Source organism: Neophocaena asiaeorientalis, unplaced genomic scaffold, assembly GCF_003031525.2.
Source record: "Neophocaena asiaeorientalis asiaeorientalis breed wild unplaced genomic scaffold, Neophocaena_asiaeorientalis_V1.1 scaffold150, whole genome shotgun sequence".
Classification (NCBI taxonomy): Eukaryota; Metazoa; Chordata; class Mammalia; order Artiodactyla; family Phocoenidae; genus Neophocaena; species Neophocaena asiaeorientalis.
The window spans coordinates 16532011-16541109 of record NW_020176571.1 but is presented as its reverse complement, the minus strand read 5'-3'; positions in this window follow the sequence as shown (position 1 = coordinate 16541109).

The following is a 9099-nucleotide window of genomic DNA, read 5'->3' as shown; positions in this document are numbered from 1 at the left end:
GTTTTATGTCTTGATCTGTAATCTGTATGGCAGTTACATAGTTGTTTACATGGGTTTTTTAAAAGGTAGGAAAAAGAAATTAATGTAAAATAACCAAATAGAATGTCTAGAAAAGAAAAAAGCCATTAAAATTAAAAATTCAATGAACAGATTAAACAGCAATTAAGCTTAAAGGATGAGAGACTTCTTCCATTGGATACAGATCTAGAACGCACCTGGAATGCAACACAGAACAAGCTGATAGAAAATAAGAAGGACACTGAAATGTAGAAAACAAACAAGTTACCAGTGGGAAGAGGGAAGGGGGGAGGGGAAACATAGGGGTAGGGGATGAAGAGGTACAAATTATTATGTATAAAATAAGCTACAAGGATATATTGTACAACACAGGGAATATTGCAAATATTTTTATAATAACTATAAATGAAGTATAATCTTTAAAAATTGTGAAGCACTATATTATACACCTGTAACATATAATGTACAGCGAGTATGTTTCAAAAAAAAAAAAGAACACTGAAAAGATATGGAGGATAGGGACTTCCTTGGTGGCACAGTGATTAAGAATCCATCTGCCCAACCCTCAAAATGGGAGAAAATATTTGCAAACGAATCAACAAAGGATTAATCTCCAAAATATATAAACAGCTCATGCAGCTCAATATTAAAAAAAACAACCCAATCCAAAAATGGGCAGAAGACCTAAATAGACATTTCTCCAAAGAAGACATACAGATGGCCAAGAAGCACATGAAAAGCTGCTCAACATCACTAATTATTAGAGAAATGCAAATCACAACTACAATGAGGTATCACCTCACACCAGTTAGGCTGGGCATCATCTGACATGTATACACTGATGTGTATAAAATTGATGACTAATAAGAACCTGCTGTATAAAAAAATAAATAAAATTTTTTTTAAAAAAAGAAAGCACGGATCAAAATCTAAAATCGTAGATGCATGAAGAAACCCTCAAAGGATACGCAGACACTCACAATAGTGGTTGCCAGAAATAGGTGATAGTGGGAACTGGACAGATCAGCATCATGGAAGGGAGGTAGACCTCTCACTGAATAATTTTTTATATGTTCTAATATTTGATCAGTGTGAATATATGCTGTTTTTCATATAAGAGAGTATATGAAAAACAGCATATTTTGTTTATTAATAAGACAAAAATGCAACCTGGAAAAAAAAAAGAATCCGTCTGCCAATACAGGGGACATGAGTTCGAGCCCCGGTCCGGGAAGATCCCACATGCCGCAGAGCAAATAAGCCTGTGCGCAACAACTACTGAGCCTGCACTCTAGAGCCTGTGAGCCACAACTACTATGACCCAGCAATCCCACTACTGGGCATATACCCAGAGAAAACCATAATTCAAGAAGACACATGCACCCCAATGTTCATTGCAGCACTATTTACAATAGCCAGGTCATGGAAGCAACCTAAATGCCCGTTGACAGACAAATGGATAAAGAAGTTGTGGTACATATATACAATGGAATATTACTCAGCCATAAAAAGGAACAAAACTGTGTCATTTGTTGAGACGTGGATGGATCTAGAGACTGTCATACAGAGTGAAATAAATCAGAAAGAGAAAAACAAATATCATATATTAACGCGTATATGTGGAACCTAGAAAAATGGTACAGATGAACCGGTTTGCAGGGCAGAAATTGAGACACAGATGTAGAGAACAAATGTATGGACCCTAAGCAGGGAAAGCGGCGGGGGAATGGGGGTGGTGGTGTGATGAATTGGGAGATTGGGACTGACATGTATACACTGATGTGTATAAAATTGATGACTAATAAGAACCTGCTGTATAAAAAAATAAATAAAATTTTTTTTAAAAAAAGAAAGCACGGATCAAAATCTAAAATCGTAGATGCATGAAGAAACCCTCAAAGGATACGCAGACACTCACAATAGTGGTTGCCAGAAATAGGTGATAGTGGGAACTGGACAGATCAGCATCATGGAAGGGAGGTAGACCTCTCACTGAATAATTTTTTATATGTTCTAATATTTGATCAGTGTGAATATATGCTGTTTTTCATATAAGAGAGTATATGAAAAACAGCATATTTTGTTTATTAATAAGACAAAAATGCAACCTGGAAAAAAAAAAGAATCCGTCTGCCAATACAGGGGACATGAGTTCGAGCCCCGGTCCGGGAAGATCCCACATGCCGCAGAGCAAATAAGCCTGTGCGCAACAACTACTGAGCCTGCACTCTAGAGCCTGTGAGCCACAACTACTAAGCCTGCGTGCCACAAGTACTGAAGCCCATGCGCCTAGAGCCCGTACTCTGCAACAAGAAAAGCCACCACAATGAGAAGCCCACGCACCGCAACGACAAGTAGCCCCCGCTCACTGCAACTAGACAAAGCCTGTGTGCAGCAACGAAGACCTAATGCAGCCAAAAATAAATGAATAAATTTATTCTAAAAAAAAAGTTATGGAGGATAGATTTAGAAGGTCTGAAAGAGGGATCCCAGGGGGAAAAAAAGAGAACGAAGAGGATTCAAAGAGCCAGGAACTATTCCTAAAAAATTTGGACTCAGATGATTTCAAAAAGTGGCTAATCCGTATTCTGTTTAAACTATTCCAGTCCATAGAGAAGGAATATGCATCAATTTTTTTACGAAGACTCATAACATTTACCCAAAATCAGGCAGAAATAAGACAGAAAGAATAACACAAACTCACATACATATCTATGCAAAAATCCTAAATAAATAGTAGGAAAGACAATCCAGCATTATATTAAAATAATAATTTATCACGACCAAGTGGAGTTTATCACAGGAATGTAAAAACAATTTGACTTTCTTTTTTAACCTAGTAACATAATTCACCCTATTAACTGGCCAAGGAAGGAAAAAAAAGTCACTTTGGTATATGCTAAAAAGGTCTTTTATGTAATTCATCATCCATTATTGATTTTGAAAAGTAGAAAAAGCACACTACCTCAAAATGATAGCCATGTAAGCTATATATTCTGGAAGCATTTTCTCAAAATCACTAAAAAGAAAACATGTCTGATATCACCATTATTATTTACTATTGATCTGAATATACCAACAAATGCAGGCTAAGAAAAATATACACAAATTATAAATTAATTAAATACAAATTAAAGAAGTTACATTAAAGTTATAATTATTTTAGAAAATGTTATGTTCTAAGTTTCATTGGCCTATGCTAAATCCTTTACACACTTACCTCATTTAATCTATACAACTCGAAGAGGTAGATGTCAGCGTCTCCATTGTACAGAAAAGGCGATTGAGGCTCAGAACGATTTAGTGTGTTGCTCAAAGCCACCAACCAAGGAAATGGCAGAACTGGTAATTGATCTCACATCCTTCTGACTCTAAAACTATGTGAACTTAAACAAAAGGTATATTTCATGCATCTTCCACAATTCCTCAATTTCAAAAAAAAAGACTCAATTGCATAATAAATTTCTGTAGATTTACAGAGAGGAGATCATTTTATTACCCCATTTATTCTGACAATAAATGAGGTAATCTGACATTTTAGATTAGCAACAAATATCAAATATTTAATTCTAATTTGAACCTGTTTAGAAAAATGATCTTGTAAAAACGTTTCTGGCACAGGTAATTTTTACTTAAAGGAAAATTCAGGTCATTTAACAGCAGAAAAAAAAATCCTGGCAAATGATCATTGGCGCCAATAGTCTAAATATCACTTTAAAATTTTCAACCTCTATAATCCCTCTGCAGCAGGCATTTTTGAAAGGTGGCAATAAGGAGTCACCTTACCGAGAAAGTTCTGGAAAATGTCAGGTTTCTCCTTCCAAGCACTGCATGAGTCACTGATTTTTCAAAACATAGTGATATGAAAGCTTAGCAATGGATCAAGACATTGTTGGGAATTGCTGTTTCCCCAAGAGCTTCAGAAAAGCCTATAGCAAAATAGATCCCAGGATCCTGCAAACTTGCCTTTCTTTTGCACAGAATATCAAGGCATAATTTCAAGGCCTGTAAAAACAAAGAGTGACAGCCACTATTATTCATCTCCTCTTGGAAGAGACCCTACCAGCTTTATTTAGTACTAGCATTTTGTACACTAACAGCAGAAAATAATTACCACGGGTACTCTCTACTTGATTGAAGGAACCACTTTTCTCTTGGAGACACTATTACAGTAAACCAGACATGTTGATTTCCTGGGTCTCTATTTTATTACCAGTATCTTGGCTGGCTCCCTTTCAGTCCCCTGTCTTGATTAAATTCAGGAGTTGAGGAGATGCCAGTACAAGTACTGGACAGTTAGGATTCTGAAGGTTGGTGAGGTCTCAAAAATAATACTTAAGTCTATAAAATGATATTATCATGTATTTTCTTTTCTTAGTCTTAGATTAAGAAAGATAGTTAAATAATAGTTAAAGGAATCTGGGGGTCTATCCTTCCCCCCATCCCACTGCCATACAGCTCTGAGGTCTTTTTGACCATCACTAAACCAAAACAAGCCTAATTTATTAATAAGAATTGACGGGCTTCCCTGGTGGTGCCGTGGTTGAGAGTCCACCTGCCGATGCAGGGGACACGGGTTCGTGACCCGGTCCGGGAAGATCCCACATGCCTTGGAGCGGCTATGCCCGTGAGCCATGGTCCCTGAGCCTGCGTGTCCGGAGCCTGTGCTCCGCAACGGGAGAGGCCACAACAGTGAGAGGCCCGCGTACCTTAAAAAAAATAATAAATAAAAATAAGAACTGACATTTTTAAGTACTTAGACCAGTCGCTATCCTCATCACTTTATATGGATTGTGTCCTCTTGTTCTCATAATAATTCTATGAGTTTCTTAAACCTAAGTGAACAGCAGAATCTCCAGGGGAACTCTTAAATGTGCTTTATTAGAAGTGTTTATACCTTCTCATGAAAGATATTTTAATTTGGGGGCCAAAGATATTATATCTTATTCTATCTTTCCTCCATAAAAGCCTGGAGGACCCATAAAATAATGTAACCAAGTATTTCCCACATAGCTGGATCATGGATTAACAATCATCCCTTTGAGATATTATTCAGTGAAAAGAGTTTAGGATTAGGGGTCAGATGTTTTGAGTCTGTTGTAGCTTGCCACCTGCTAGGTATTTGGTTTTACACATCATCGTGCTATACTCAAATCGACTGTTGTGTAAGATAAGGAAAATAACCTAATTCTCACATAGCTGTCCCCAAATTAGTTCAATATTTTTCATCACCTAGATTATGCAGACTCTGAATCTTTATTCATTGGGTGAATGGAGAGATGATAGATCAGTGAATGCACTTCCCAGTTTTCCCATCTCATCTCCTGCTTTTCCTCATTTCCATCTGATACATGGATCTTGTTACTATTCTTCAAACACACCAAGCTTCTTCCCACCTCAGAGCCTTTGCTCTCAGGCTGCCTGAGCCCCTGGCTGATTCTTTTTTCAAATTTTACCTACTTAAAGAGGGCTTTTCTGAACCCTATGTAAAATTGCCAATCGCTGGCCCCAGTTACTCTCAATCCTTATCCTGCTTTACCCCCTTTATAAGTTTCAAAACCATTGATAATTATAGAATATATTATTTGTCTACTTGTTCACTAACATCTTCCTCCCTAAGAATGCATTGGAGCAGGGACTTGGTTTTGTTCACCTGGTTGTCTATTAAAAGGTAGTGAGGGCTTCCCTGGTGGCGCAGTGGTTGGGAGTCCGCCTGCTGATGCAGGGGACGCGAGTTCGTGCCCCGGTCTGGGAGGATCCCACGTGCCGCGGAGCGGCAGGGCCTGTGAGCCATGGCCGCTGGGCCTGCGTGTCCGGAGCCTGTGCTCCGGGACGGGAAAGGCCACGGCGGTGAGAGGCCCGCGTACCGCAAAAAAACAAACAAACAAAAAAAAAGGTAGTGACTGTTATGAATCCCCCTTCCTGACTCGCAGATTCACACCTGTGAGCTGGCAAAAGTTTGAGGCCTTAAGCATGCAAACTGGATGGAGATCTTTTTCATTGAAGGTTCTAATGGATATCCTTGAAGAAAGGGGGTATCTAATTTAAAGGAGACAGAGGCTCTTTTGCACATAAATAGATACATATCCCAAAAAGAAATGTTCTCTGAACTCACTGGAACAGATAAGTACGAAGAGTTATATTGTCACTCCCATTTCATGATAACTCCAAAAAAGTGAGTTTACAACATGCTGTTTTGATTACTAGTTTATGTAACAGTTTTATTAAGCTGATTCCAAAGCAGTATGTTCCAAGGTGGTTTATATGAGGACACTAATAAAGCAGCATACCAAGCAAATAGACCAACTGTTATTTGGGCTGCTAACATGAATCGTTTCCATTGTCATTTTGAAGACTCTCCAAATTCTTAAGTCTAATACAGCTCAGGAAAACCAAGAGTTCTAAATTCACAAGTCACATCAAAGGCAAGGTCATCAAATGCTAGGACTTTACCCTTTGGTGGCAAGAGTACTTTCAAGGATTTCACTGATTTGTATTTGGTAATCAAAGCAGCAGACAAACAGGAAAATCATCAGTCTTTCTCCACTTGTCTGAGGGCACCTGACAAATTTCTTTTCTTAGGAAAGTGAGAAATGCAGAAACTTCTTTATCTGCAAATGAAATGCGCATAGGGTCTAAAAGGAATCTAACAGATATTTGCTTATAAGTGAATAGATATCCTTGAATTGCTTCCCAATTACTGCATAAATTTCTCCGGGATGTAACATGAGCAGACAGATTCTTACAGGATTCCTGAAGAGTCAAGAAAATCATAAAATTTAAGGTTAGCTCTGTTCTAAACTCATTATAGGTCTTCTCTAGGAGTAATGCACAAATTAGTCTTCACTCTTGAAAGAGCAATTAGGAGATTATAGAACAGTTAAGAAAACCTTAAGTGGATGACAGCAAAAAATAGTGACTAAATAAGTAGACCAATAAAATAAGCCTGAAGCAGTAAATGTGTTCTTGAAAAACTGGTTTCCTTCACAAATTTCTCAGAGGTAAATTTAAATGTTCATTATTTGGCCCATAATATGAAAAGAGGACGATCAAAGGGGGAAGAACTAGAGATCAATTAATAATATATATTGAGCAGCTACTGTGTGTCCAGAAAGAGGTCTGGGGATACAGATATGTCTCCATTAGGCTCAAAAGTTGTCAAGAGAAACATAACTAGCAAATGCCAAGTTTAGACAAGTTTAATATTTAAACAAGTTTAGTACTGGGGACCTGGAGTGGTTAGGAGAGTTGCTGAGGAAGGAAGGAGTGGATAGTTTGAAGGGAGGAGGAAGAAAAGGTCAAGAGAGAAGGGAGAGGTGATGAGTAATGAAATCTTTGCAGACAGATATGGCCCTAGACTTCAAGGAGATCTCCAAGCTTCAGATTACCTGCGTGGGCTGTGAGAAATGGCTGCAAACACATAACGGAAGGAAAGACAAGAGGTAGAGTAAGTGCAAGAAAGAGAGAAACACCATGTTGAGAGCACTATTCCTTCTTTCCTTCGTTTGACAAGTATTCGTTGAGTACCCACTTCTAGGAGCTAGGAACAATTCCAGACACTGGCTCTGTAGTATTAACAACAAGCTATGTGCCCTCATGCAGCTTCCATTCAGTGCAGAAAAACTAGTTAAAGGAAAAAGACATAAAGAGTTGGCTTTTAAAAATGTCAGGAAGGGAATGGAAAGAGAAAAGAAAAAGAAAAGTCTGTAGTATTTCCACAGTACACATTCTCCATGTTTTTTCCAAATGGCTGCTATTTGTTTTCTAGGCATATTACTGCCAAAAATTTACCTATTAACTTCTTAAAATTAACTTTCGTTATGTGCATCCTTAGTGCCCTTATTCTGAATTAATCAGTTTAAAGCATTAACTATTAAAAAGTAGGGTATAGAGTTTGTCACTTCAAAACAATTCAAAACTTGACTTGAAACTGCATATGTGGAAGGATATATGTCACTAGAAAAAAACTGAATCCCAAATATGTGTTATAGCAGAAGACCAGAATTTTCATAGGATTCCTACATGGATTTATTTGTTGCCAATCTTCTCATAATTCTCCTCAACACTTCACCTCTTCTTATTCAATTTTCCTACTATTTCTCTGTCATCACAGTAAATGTCACAGTCGCCGATGACTTTACCCTCTCCCAATACCGACTTTGTAGCATTCCTTTTGCATACATCTGTATACTGTCCACTAACATTGCTTATTAGCCCCAGACCTCATTCCTTCTCTGATTAACACAATAGCTTCCAGGGTCCCCTTCTGCCAATCACAGAAGTTTGGAGCCTGAAGGGACTCGGCTTAGCAATGCACCTTCAAAGCCATCTTGGCCTCTTTTTCCTGGTCAATCCTCTTAAAGCAGGCACTTGCGGTGTTCTCTAATCAAAATCCTTCCATGGCTTACCACTACCTCCTAAAAACAGTCCAGACTCCCTTTTTTGAGCATTTAAGGCTGTCTACGTTTTGTTTTGTTTTGTTTTCCGAGGCACCAACATGGTTGTCAACCTTACCCTTCCCATTCATTGACTCAAAAGTATTCTTTGAGCCCCTCTGTAATTGAAGCTGTGCTAGAGGTTTAAGATAGTCACAGTTCTGCCCTCTAGAGCCCTCAGTTTCACGGGTTGTGGGGAAGGAGGAAGGGGATGGGACAAGTACATGAATAACCCATTATGTGTTCAGAGAGGTGGTGACAAAGGCTGCTCAGAGAGCACTGGACTCAAGCATCCAATCCTGCTCTATTGCTGACTTTGTTTCATCAGTGCTGATTAAATTAGTTTGTTATTAAAACATGGCCCACTCTTGTCAATCATGCCTCACGATCTTCCATCTCAGTAGGAAGAAGGTCTTTCCTCTGCTTTTCTCTAAACCCAAATACATCTGGTCTTTCAAAGACTAGATCAGATGCCAAATAATCCATGTAGATTTCTTTCCTTAGTCTTCTAGTCTTAATATGTCTTGTTTAGTTCTATTTCCATTCTCATTCTAATCACATCCTTGCTTCTATTAGAGTTTATTATCAAATCCATGTCTTTTACTGCAACTGTCTACCTCTTAAGTACAGCAACTGTGATTATATA